Source organism: Gambusia affinis, linkage group LG16 (assembly GCF_019740435.1).
Source record: "Gambusia affinis linkage group LG16, SWU_Gaff_1.0, whole genome shotgun sequence".
NCBI lineage: Eukaryota > Metazoa > Chordata > Actinopteri > Cyprinodontiformes > Poeciliidae > Gambusia > Gambusia affinis.
The window spans coordinates 12,722,292-12,736,059 of NC_057883.1; the positions used below are offsets into that span (position 1 = coordinate 12,722,292).

General features: G+C 35.7%; 1 long non-coding RNA gene across 1 annotated transcript; it reads right to left on the reverse strand.

The window, feature by feature from the left end:
• Positions 1-9,107: 9,107 nt before the first annotated feature.
• LOC122846332 lies at positions 9,108-13,292 on the reverse strand. Its single transcript, XR_006373218.1, has 4 exons — positions 13,077-13,292; positions 12,674-12,723; positions 9,287-9,431; positions 9,108-9,195 (listed from the first exon to the last, which is right to left on the reverse strand). It is a non-coding gene; the product is annotated as an uncharacterized LOC122846332 (long non-coding RNA).
• Positions 13,293-13,768: the final 476 nt, after the last annotated feature.

Consider the following 13,768-nt stretch of genomic DNA (forward strand, 5'->3'; position numbering starts at 1 on the left):
CTCTTAGTAATTACTTTGAACCCTGAATGGTTGCAGAGTAAACATTCATCCACCTTTAATATAATACAGCAAGTATACACCCAGACAAACAAGCATGAATACTCACCCTTATGGTGCATCTGTTCTGTCCTTGTCTGCACTCTGGTGGTCTGTGACCCTGCTCCTGCTGTGCTTTGCAGAATTTTCTTTGTTTGGCTCCCTTTGACCTGTTCCGCATGGATTTGACACCCTCCGGTTCCAGACCTATGTGATTTCTGGGCTTTCCCTGAAGTGTTTCTAGAGGGCAGGATGCAGCCACACATTTTGAATATGTGTCTGTTTTCTCTTATTTGCATTGCCAAATCCTTCAGTTACCATACATTGTTAATGTTTTTAAGGGCAAATAGGCTTTAGGACCTGCATTGTTACTTCATTGTCACCAGTTCTGGTATTGGCCCCAGTTGTGCTGCATATATGCCATGTTATTTTATTTATTTTTTTTATTTTGGTGTGGAGGCAGCAAAGAAACATCAGGGGTTTGAAGGGGGAGAAGGTTCAGAGACTTGTTTGGTGGTGGTTCTGCATTGTTGTGGGGACACCTTTACACCTCATCTTTGGACCCATATGACGGGTAAGCTACAGAAAACTTTTAGGTGGGCTGGAATTGGCTTTTTGCAACCTTTCATTTTTAGATGTGATTAGACAGGGTCTGCATGTTGCTCTGAGATGTTTGGGGATCTCATGGACTGGCCAGATCCTGCATGTTTGTAGTTTGTGGGTTGCTGTGGGTTGTGCATGGGTGCTTTTTGACTGGAAGTGACACTTTGAAGTCAAGGGTTATCTGTCTCCCTTGGTTATGTGCGGATTTTTGGGAGGATTTTTGGTAGTCTGCTGAGATTATATCAGGATCTTTTGTTCAGCATGAGATGGTTGTGCATTGAATGAATGACATAATGGCACAGTGGTATCTTGGCTTCTCTCTGCTCATGGTTCTTATTGTTACCCGGTAAGTCTGTCCTATTGCTGATGGTTTCTTTCCACATCACTGGACTACAGGAGCTGATCCCGGCCTAGTGACCATCTTTCCTCTTGCCACACACAGACATATGGAAAGTTTTCTGAGCTAAGAAATTACAAAATGACAGCATCTCTTTTTAATAGTTGTGGTAACAAAGCAAAGATCACTTTATGATTTCTTCTGACAATGATTTTACAACACAGATAAGACAACCAGCCCTATCATACTACTTATGCTAGTGCTTTTAAAGCATTAAAATTAGTTCATTACATAAAAATGAGGGAAATCTGTTGTACCTTCTGGTCCAGAGCTAGACATATGGCTTTACTGAGGAAGGACAATGTTGGCTTCACGTTTTTCTAGTTAGTTTATGACTGTATGCTATTTTATTTGATTTTTCAATTCCATTTACATCCCATGAAGCAAATCATTTTGAATTTATATCACTTAGTAAGAGGTCTGCAGTTGTATTGTGGGTGTAGGCGTGTGCATGGGTGTGTATGGTGTGTGTGGTGTGTTGTGTGTTCATGTGTTCATGATGCAGAAAAAGAGAGGAGTATGTATGTGCTTGTGAGATGGAGAATGAAAGGAAGAATGGTGTACCAGGGAGATGCACATACCAAAATTACAGTGAGTTATATGTTAACACTGAAGTTATTAGATGGCAGTACACATCACCTATCATCTAGTCAGTGTTACTGTTTAATCCTCCCTGCAGTTGTATTCACTAAAGCCACAGAATAATCTCCTGATCCTGGAACAGCTGGCGATTTACATAAAACCTGTCAACAGTGACTACAGAGCAGGTTCCCTCTGCAATGAGCTTTTTCCTCACAGGAAATTTAGTGCATTGGTGGTCAAGGAGGTCATTTGGAAATTGGTCATTCACATTTTAGTTTGAATGACCAGACACAATCTGTCAAAAAAAGTTCAAACATCAGCTCAACGTAGGTTGTCAGCCTCAAACTTTGGTTTTCGATCTGTTGTTTTTAAATCACACACTCTAAAATATTGATCAGGTCGAAGGACATGTGAAAGTGCAACCGGACTTTAAATACAACCTTTGAAAAAACTTCGGAAAGATCACTTAAAGGACAAATGAGAAGATTTGGCTTCTTGGACAGAACATATAAATATATTAAAGTACAGGCAGTTTAAAATATTTGCGATCAACAGCTACGGGGTACAAACTAACTCAGCTTGTTCTGTGTGTTCTGGTTTTAGGAGATGGGATGTTGGATGGGAGAGTGGATATCTGACTCTGTGATAAGAAAGAGATCCTGTCTATCAGCGGCTAAATCAGGCACAGGCTTCTCATTAATTAGCAAACGAGAACAGCAGAGAGGAACAGAAGGAGGTGAATGACGCAGTTATGTTGTTGGGGTGATGGAATAAGCTATCAAGCAATGATCACATGAATGACCCAGTTTTTTAAAGACATCTGTCTTTAATAGAGACAGGAAAGCAATGTCACATAACACATCTTGAATGAAAGGGATTTTTTTATTTTTTTATTTGATGAAACTTTGATAAGATAAGAGGCTGTAGTGGTGTAGTCTTTTCAGCTTTGCTTTGAGAAAATTCAGGAAAATTAACATCAGCTTTGATCATAAAATATTGGATAAATTGTCATTTGATTAATGACAATTAATCAAATGACAATAGATAACATCATAAATTATTTATGATGTTATCTACTGATTAAATATTAATAATCTTGTGCAGTCACAGTCTACAAGCAGACAAAATGACATTTTTACAAATGTAGGTGTGTTTTATTGGGATTCTGTATTGGGTTGATTTATAGCATCTATAACAAAACAAATAGTCGGATTTCTGATAAAATGTGATTTATCAGAATGATAAATTATGTTACATCAATTGCCATGATTTCAGAGGAAGACAAATTTGAAGAGGACAGAACAGCTAAAAAGTGAAAAGTAAAGTCATGGTTGTTCTGAGGATCTAATTCACTGTAAACAGAAATAATTAAAACAGAAGATATCTGCTAGAAAAGAAAAACAAAAGTTCACAATGACAGTAATTTATCTTATGTAGCTCATGACTGTGCTGTTTAGAGATTAGAATTTATGCTAACTAATTGTGATAGCACATACATATTTATGCACTTTCGATATGATGGCAGTAACTGAACATGTGTGTGTTGTAATAATGAAGGATTCAGTTTAGACTTTCTTCTAAATTGTGCAACGCCTTCCACAATAAGCTTTTGACATCTGCTAATTCAGTTACGTATTTGTAGAAAATAAACTATTTTGTGCTTTCACCGTCTGACTGATTTTATCTGCATCGCTTCAAAGCTGCTCTGACAGCATGATGGTGAAGATGCATAGCTCCGTTCCTACATTCCTCTGTTGCAATCCATCAAAGGCAAAAGGAATAGGCTGAGTTTGTCGCTTTATTTCTGCTGGTGGGCCATTTTTAGTGTCTGTGACCCAGTGACCACCTGACTTTAACAGAAGCAGCTGAATGAAAAACTAAGCAGCACACAGGAAGACTTTGACAGGAAGTGAAGCTCATTTCGCCTGTCAGACAGCCTTTTGTGAGGCTTTATGAAATTCTCTGAACGTGACTGATGATCATCGAGAGTGCTTCCTGATTACAAGGCCACATAGATGGTGCCGGCATTATGTAATTACCATCCATTTTTGATGCTGTAGGATATTTGTCAAAGACTGTAGCTTCTAATTAATATGTGCGTCATTTTACACGCTGACCTTAATGCCGCATGTCTCATTATGTACCAAACAAAGAGGGTTTTTTTGTTTGAGGACTTCAGCAAAATCAAATATTCCTTATCTGAGATAAAGAATATTTAACTGAGATAAAGATTAATCTGAGCTAAATCTGAAGCTTTTGCATCCATCAGTCTGCTTTAATAATATTTTAGGGACAATAAATTATGTTAGCGGTTTGTTCAGACTTAAACACGAGGATTGTCATGTAATGACATGAGTCAGTCTGACAATTCTTATTTGCTTCTCTTTAACTGGGAATTAATTCATCAACAGATGGGAAAGAGATAGTTTAATGCAGCCAGCAACTGGTCTAAAGTGTTTTAGGTTGTTCCTGGGAAACCAGGAACTGTTGCTTTGCCAGAACAGTTTTGAGATAAACACCTAAATTATGTTGCAAATTTTGTGTTTACACTAACACATTTAAATAAAGTGGACCCAGTTACTTTATCAGCAAACTCACTCAGAGAACATCAATGAACAAACAGCATCATAAAGAACTAATTGTACAAGTCAGGAATAGATAAAATTCAAGAGGATTAGTAAATAAAACCTCAAAACAAACAATAACCCAAGCTTTGAACCTCTTGGAGAACAATAATTGTTCCATCATCTGAAAAATTATAAGAGTATGACAACTACCAAGAAAAGGCTCCCTTGAAAGCCATGAAGAACTACAAAGTATTCTTCTTTGTAGTTTGTACATTTTTTCTTTTTTTTAGACAAGAGCCCTCACAACATCAAATCAAATCTGCAACCATCTAATTTGAGATAACTACTGTAGTTACTGAGCCACAGTTGGACCACAAACATTAGAGCATTGTTATTACAGAGGGCTCTACAAAGATTCAATGAGCATACAAGAACACACCACACTTTTCAGATGTTTATTTGTAAACAAACAAGCAAAAAAATATCAGTTTCTTTCCGCTTCATACTTTTGTACTTCTTTGTGTCAATTTTTCACAGAATCCTAATAAAATACGTTGACGTGTTTTGACATGACCTGAGAAAATAAAGGGTGTGCTCACAAATGGCTCTATTTCTCAAAATGTCTGTTTTGAGTTCATAACAAATTGCCTAGTCACTCAGTTCAACAACGTTCGTCGTTCCTCATAATGAATTAAAATTTTAATCCTAAATTTAAATCAGATTACCTCAGTCTGTTTTGTTGCTTGAACCTTTAGTGAGAAATAATCAGAGAGGTCAGCAGAAAAAAAAACTGTCTGCACTCAGGGTGGTCCTCGTTAGAGACAGTTACATCATTTTAGTTTACTTCCTCTGGAAAAAGCTGCAGTCACTAACCTTTATGTCTTAAAGTAATGATGGACTATATTTTTACTCATCAAAAAGAAAGTGCTAGAGTTACACCAATAAACAGAAAAGACTGCTTGGATGGATGGATGGACTCTGCAGTTATCTGGGGGTTTGGCTTAAAACAGTCTTAGTGTGACCTGGTAAAAACAGGCCCTTTGTACTACGCCCAATCAAGAAATGATTGCTTCCTGGAGCTGTAGACTGTTTTCAACGTTACCCAATTGCTAACATTTGCCCGTTAAGAATTCATTGCGCCAGTTCACCACTATGAAGGTTACTGGAAATTGCCTGCCAATTAATGTTGATTCCATATTTGGAAGGATGTCCAACAATGACTTCTTCTGCTGCCATTGCTAAAACTACAGTTAGTCAACACAGAAAGTCAATATCATCATTCACATCTTTGTTGATTGGCCCAGTTAAAATACTACCTGGTCTTAGTGCTGCTCTCTTTACTAATGGTATAACCAAGCTGTGCCATTTGTAACCAACAGAAGCATTTGACGACAGTAGTCACTCTTTAACCCAAAGAGGGCAGAAATATGGGGAAGGATAGGATATCAATAGGAATGTATATGGAACAAAGCAAAGGACTACAAAAATACACTGAATACAAACAAATTAACTAATATGGCAAGACATTTTAAACAATGAAAAAAGGAATTAACAAAATGTAGTAAAACCTAAAAAGTACACACAAAAACCAATACACAAATTAAACATACATCCCAGGATCAAACATTCTTGTAATAATGTTTTTTTCATTTTTTTAAACAATTTAAATTATTATGTATCTTATTTATTCACACAAAACAATTTCAAATTACTTAAAAAAAAATAGTATAAAGAAATCAGTAAGGATTCAATAAATGCATTGCTTCAAAATATTTTATTTCCACCTTCTCGGCCATATTGATGAACTATTTTGTTCATTATCGATATTCAAATGTAATGGTTTTTATTCAGAGCTGCATTGGGAAAATTATTTTATGAAAAGCTTGGTCTTTTACTTGTTCAAATTTCCTCTATGCAATACATAAAAGAACCACCAATACAAAAAAAAAAAAAACTGACAAAAGAAAAACCTCTAAACCAACAACCCAATTCGTTGACATAAATCCATTACAACCTGTTACATCTGCTGATGAGTGCAGCAGCATCAGTGCCTCGATGAAATAATTACCGATGTGTTTGGTGTCAACAGGTTCAACACAGTTCCCCATTTCAGGTCAAGGAACATGTCCATTCAGTTTTGTCTGGAAATGAGTAATCTCAGCGGTCTCAATCTCCGAGGGCAGTGTTAAATTTCCTGCTCATGCTCTCTCATCTCTATGAGCAGTTACAGGTGTGATGCTGTCAGTACAATCGAGAGAAAAATGATTAATTAACCAAGCAGATGACAGTCAATTCCTGAATCAGTCAGTCAATTCTGCACAACAGGGGAAAAAGAGAAACATCTGCCTTTTAAAGACAACCTGTTTATTTATCGCTGGCCACTGGATCTGCACAGGAAATCTGATTATTGGGATTGGATACACTGCGGCTAGTAGTAAAAGTGAAAATAATAATTTTAAAAATCTGACTTGACTCTTGATTGGTATAGTTGATTGGTATAATTGGTATTGATTGGTATAATTAAAAATAAATAAATAAAAATAAAATAATAATAATAATAATAATAATAATAATAATAATAATAATAATAATAATAATAATAATAATAATAATAATAATAATAATAATAATAATAATAATAATACAAGAGCAGCCTTTAACTGTCTTGAAATCCCTCACATAGCAAAAACAGAGTGTGTGTCTCTGATATGACAACATGAAGCATGAGCCGTCACTTTTATTGCCGTGTATCTCTTACGGCAGAGTGTTGCAATAGAAGGAAACATAATAAAATAAAAATAAAATCTGTACTTTGAGCCATTACCGGCCTCAAGGGGACTACATTTCTGTCCCTGTTTCATTTTCTATGATAGAAGTGCAACAATGCAGACTACAAGAAGACAATTTACAGGGAAACAGAAACAACAGGGAAATAAGAGAGAATTGGAAAAAGTGAATTTGCAGCATCAGGAAGTTTGCTGCACAGACTCACAGAGACCCGTTGTGCCCAAATATGGAAAATAGAGTAATTTTATATTTCCAGGACACTCAAACCTGAAATGAAAAAAGTCAAATTATGAGGGCTCAATTCTGCACTGCATCATGACACAAGAAAACATGATAGACTTTTAATAATCCAATACCTGCTCTGCCTTTGAAAGCTACTAAAATGAGTTCATCAGCAACAGCTCTTCTGCTTCTCAGAAAGCCTCACTGTAATTAAAGTCTTTCTTCCATTTGCCAACTGTTCAGGTTGTCACATTACATCTTGTGTTTTTGCCTCTTGTTACACTTTATTTTTCAGATCATCACATACATGTTAATACCAGACAAAGCTGTTGAAAACCTGGATAAATACATCAAGCAGTTTCAAATGGTGATTTTATTTAGCAAAGAAAAAGCTAACCACACCAACATGGCCCTATGTGAAAAAAATAATTACCCATAATTTGTTGTGCCACTTTGACAGAAAAACTACCCATCAAGCATTTGTGATAACTGACAATGAGTTTGTTACATCACTGTAGAGGAATTCAGACCACCTATAACTAGCAGAATTGTTTTAATTTGGGGATTACAGGGGGTGTTGTGCATGTACACGCCTGTTTAGGGTCAGGCTATAATTTCTCAGCCAGATTTAATGCCAGACATTAACTAGGGCAGGGGTCTCAAACTCCAGGCCTCGAGGGCTGCAGTCCTGCAACTTTTAGATGTGCCTCTGCTGCACGCCTGCACCACACCTGAATAGAATAATTAAGGCTCTGGAGAACTGGTCTACACAAGGTGGAGGTAATTAAGCCATTTCATTCCAGTGTTTTGTACCTGTGGCACATCTAAAAACTGCCGGACTGCGGCCCTCGAGGACTGGAGTTTGAGACCCTTGAACTAGGAGCTTCCAAATCTTTTTTGAAGTCATTCAGAGGTGGACCTCCTTCAGTGGTTTGGATTACAAAGTTCTATTAAGCTTGAGCTAACAGCAGGATGTTCATCTTGCTGTTAGATGAGAGCAGATATCATGGTTCCATCAGTTGCATGGTTCCAGGTCTTAAGGAAGCAAAGCAGCTGAGACCATCAAAATAAAATCACCATGTTTGGCTTTAGGCCTGATGCTGTAAAATGCTGGGTGAGATTTATACTGAATGAAATACCCTACTTACAAACAGTTCCACCTTTTATTCGGTCCACAGAATATTTTCACACAAGTCAGGGGGAAAAGATGTCTTTTTTTGGAAAGTAAACTATGCCTTTGTGTTCTTTTGCTTAGGTTGTGGAGCTCTCCTATGGAAGCCGTTTTTATTCTTTCTTGTTGTCAAATCATGAACACTGACTTTAACAGAGACACACGAGGCTTGCAGATCTTTAGTTGTTATTGTAGGTTCTTTTTGTGACCTTTTTGTGTTCCTGGAGTAATTCTGGTTTGTCTGCCATTTATGGGACTCATTGTTTGCTGGAGTCCCAAAGCCTTAGTTATGGGTTGGTAACGTATTCCAAACGGAAAGATGTCACTGACTTTGTTGTCGATATCTTTAGATGAGGGCATGATATGTTGCTTTTCTAAATCCTTTGGTCTGATTCACGATGCCAGATAGATTCTATTCAGGTCTTAGTGTCACTAGTAAAATTGAACTCAGCTTTCATTAACAAAAATAAATAATAATAATAATCCAAAACATAGTTTACCATTGTCAATCATTGCTTTAACCAAGCACCATTACTTTTTTCAAACAGATCCAGTTTGGTTTGGATGTCTTTGTTTCCTTAAAAATAAATAATATTACATGAATAAATTTGAGCAAGTTATCCTATCCTATCAAGTTATCAAGATATCAAAATGTGTCTTTTTGATCTGAAACATTTAAGAGAGACAAAAGAGCGAAAACAGAAGAAAACCACAAGGGCACATATTCAAGAGCACTGAATATTATTGGACGTAATTGTAGAAGGAAAAGAAGAGACTCAGCTGCATGGCTTCAGAGTGAAATGCCAAAGCTCAGTCCTGAAAGCCGCATTCTGTGAGAAAAAAAACAAAAAACATTCTATTAACACAAATGTGCTTCTCAGATAAGAAAATATGTGACAGTATGCCGTAATTTAAAATTACAGAGCTGCTGCAGTCGCACGGTGCCAGGTGGAGTTATTGTGTCTTATCGTCCTCACAGAAACAGAACTGTGAGCTGTTTGATGAACAACCAGCAGTAATGGAGCACATCATGTCCTCTGGCTGTTATCCAACGAGCCCCTCTCAGCTGAATGAAACACCACATTGTTACTCACTACCTTCAAACGGGATATATTCTATGATTTGGTGCCCCTGTAGGAGGAGCAGAACAAAGCCCCCACATGTCTGTGTGACCAAAATGATTCATGCAGCTGTTTACTGATGTTTATTCTGATGATGCCATCTGGGACCCGTGTTATAAACAATGATAATAGGCCCAAACACCGGACTAGGAGACAGCAGGTAGACAGACAGCAGGCCAAGAGATTTTTGTACGCAGCATTTCAAAAGTAATCTTTTGAAAATCTAGAAATTTTTCATATTTTCCTGTGTTACAACCCAAAATGTTAATTCATTTTACTGGTTTTGTATATGAATGACTAACATTTCATGATTGTTATGGGAAAGAAAATGATACACGGTTTTTAAAATGCACAAATAAAAGGCTGTGAAAGGTCAATTGCATTTTTCTCCATCCCTCTTTGTAAAAATGTCATTTTCATTTTGTTTGTCCCTGCTGACAGAATACAATATGAAATACAAAACTCTATTTTATAAATGTTAAAACAATATTCTACTAGGAAGTCGATGCTCTGTATTTACAGAGTACAGATTTTGTAAAAAGCACAAAATCCCCTGACAAAATGGTCTTATGTAGCAAAAACATTGTTGCACTTACTTAAGTTAAACAGTAAACTGAGTAGTTAAATTAAAATCAAACTTGTTGGGTATAAATTTTGCTATAAATATTGAAGCTGCATAGAAACTATTAGGATGTACTTGTTCAAAAAATAGCAGTGATACAAATTCACCAAGATACTGCTGCTGACACTAACTACGGGCTAATTAGTTTGACACAGAATGTATATTTCAATTATAACTTCTTATTACAGGGATCTGAGACTTGAAAGAGCCACCAAAACTGATGCTCCACACTGCCTCCGAATAACTTTGACCAAAAATCATAAAGAATTGAGAAATGCTTTTAAATCTGAAAAAATACCCAAAACAATTCTTTTGAAAGACTGCATAGATTTCTCGGTTCTAAATAAATTTTATTTTGCTGGAGTGAGGGCAAAAAAAGAACTTGTTGGATATTCCAAAAGAAACAAAGATGATTTTTTTTTTACTGGCAGATGTTGATAAACACTGTTTAAATACATTCTGTAGTTAGGATGCAGCCTCTTTGTACATCTTCACTGTAATACTTTCTCATAACTGAAGCTTTCTTATAACTGTATTTATTTCATATGATCTGTGTGTCACGGACGACATTTATGCTTTGTCAGAAGATAGACAAAATTAGAAGCAGTTTTGGTTTTCCTTTTTCTCAAATTCAAGCAATCTGTGCCAGTGCTTTGTTTTTCAGACAATTTTGGTTTACACGCATCCTTAAGATTAACAGCTTGTGTAAAAGCCTTTGTACATTTTCCCAGTAGTCTCACAAACTTACCGGGAGTTGTGACGTTTTGATTCACAATTATTTTTGATGCTACATCACTAGCATTATTAATTAGAAAAACAAAAAAACTCTTCTTCACGGAAAAGTTTTGTCTTTCAAAACAGACAATTGAAGACAGAAGTACTGACAAAAGTTCCTTTGCCATCCAATTGAATTTATCTTGCTGCCTCTTTCCTTTCAGGGTCACTGAGTCAATCCTACTCCATTTGAGGGGAAAGGAGGGAAAACTGGTGCAGATGTAAAACACCTGTGACAGGCCAACAAATTCACACCTAAGGGGTTATTTGGGATGCAACTCCCACTGACCTGCACGTGACTTGAGGGTTTGAAAAGGAGTTCAGAAACCAAAAATCCTTTCTTGGAGATATGTTTGTAGTTTACTGTACACTCCTGAAGTGTTAATCTTAATTTACTCTTTTATTTTCCTTTCAAGGACACACTTTTTTAAGTAAAGTGCTCATTAAATAATATTTTTTGTTAAGTTGCCTTTTACATGCAGACTGGCTTAATAAATTCAGTAAAGTCATTTAGTGATAAAAAATAAATAAATAAATAAGTAAAAATCTTTCTTTCAGTCTATAATACAAAAAAAAAAACAAAAAACAACACAGAAATTAACAATGAACCACAGACCAAGAAAATTCCTTAAGATACTGTTAAAGAATAAAAAAAAAATTCTTTAATAAAGAATAAAAAAGAATTAAAAAAATATTCTTTAACAGTACCGCAATTTCCGGACTATAAGCCGCAACTTTTGTCTCACGCTTTCGACCCTGCGGCTTATACAACAATGCGGCTTATTTATGAATTTTATATATATATATATATATATATATATATATATATATATATATATATATATATATATATATATATATATATATATATATATATATATATATATATATATATATATATATATATATATATGACTTAAAACAAGAGGAAAAAAGGTTGGAGTCTGCCTGGCTATTATTTGCTGCTGTGATAGTTTTAATTAATTAGGACTGAAAGATTAAACTGAGGGAAGAAATAGCTCTGATTTCTAAAAGGTTAACTAAAGTTATGCATAACTTCACAAACCAGTACAATTTTCAGGTATTTAAACTATTGAGAAGATAACAATAAGCCATAGCAGTGAATTTAATTTTTCTATCAATTTCTCTTAACTTTAATTCACCACCAATAAAGTAATGGCAGGATTTTTTTTCCCCCAAAGTAGGATAAAACTGAGATCTATACTAAAATGATGTTTGCCTCAGAGCTGGATTAAAATTTGACACCCCCTGCAACTAAACATGTCGTTTGAAATGTTTTTGTTCGAAGACACAAGTAAGAGATCCGTGATAATTCTTAAAAGTGATCTAACATTCAAAAAAATTACTTAAAGAATCTGTCACTAGGAGTCTGACCAAATATTGAGTGCATAAATTGGACAATGTATTTGTTTTCTGGTGTCATGTAATATTCTCATTTAGTGAAAAACCGAATTTGGGGCTTTCTGTAATCTTTGTTTCCAGTCAGATTGTAATTCTGTTGAAATGCACTTGCAGTCATGAATTTCTACACACTTAGAATGAAGCACTGTTCAAGTCTGTATTTTCTCTATCTGTGTCTTTATGTGCACTGCAGATGACGTATTGCTGTGAAAAATCATCTGCACATCTTTACCTTCATGAAGAGCCTGGATTTACATTGTTTAGGTAAGATGTCAAGTGGGAAGAAGCAAGAAAACAAAACAAGTACAAAGATAAAACTAATCTGGGAAAAGGTTGTACATGTGTGACTTGCTTTACTTATTTTCAAACCTTTTGTTCTTGGCAGCAAGAACAACAGCTGGCATGAAGACACAGTTGTGCTGTAAAACAAAAGCAAAAACAAGTTCATTTTTGCGCATGCAATAAAAGTGTATACTCTTCTGGAGAAGTGGTAGAATTACGCAGTTTTACTCTTTGTTCCTGTAATTATAACTATAATAATGCCAGTCATTCCTGAAATCGGTGTTGCACAGCTTTTGTCTTGCCTTTGAGATCTTTATCTTGTCAAAACATTCTTAACAAAGGCACTGCACGGTTTGTGGAGAGAAGGGAATTAATAAGGAATCGAGCCTTTGGCTAGACTGCTGCATCTTCTAATCACTGGAGCACTGAGAATGAGCAATCAATGGCATAATGCAACATGGCTACTGCTGTGTGGTCCTCACACACTTACACAAAACACACACAGATTGGCTTTGTTCCTGCAGGCAGGCTCCTGTTCTTCCTCACGGCTTCAAAAGACTGACAGAACAAAGAATCATTTCAGAGTCTGGGTAGAATACAACAGAATCCTTCACCATTTAAATATAATGAACAAGACATTTTCTCAGATGCTATTCAGCTGTCAGCCAATTCACTGGTGAAAATGTTAGCTCAGATCATGCTTCAAGCAGCAGAGATAACCTGTTTTTAATTATCACTAATTGGCATGGTAACCATGATTACAAAAGATGCTCAGTTATATCGTAACCTCCAAAGAAGTTGGACTTAATTATATAATGTTCCAATTAATAATCAAGGCTCCAAGAAGTGTGGTTGTCATGGTGCATTTGAACAAATCAGAAAAACAGGCAATGCACCATGTATTTATAGGTAGTACTTATAATATCCGTGCAAATTGAATAATGATGATAATGATGTGTGGTGTGTTATGTGTATAGAAATGGAATTAGTAGAATAAAAAGTTCTGTCAAAATAAAATACGTAGCTTTTTCTGATCTTGGTGTTTTCTAATATCCTTTGATTCATTTTAAGTATAAACATTGATCATGTAAGACAGTTGTTTTAGTGTAGTTATAAAATTTACTAAACCCTGTTGTTACATTCACCTGGTTATATATGCACCAAACTCTGCCTTCATCCTCC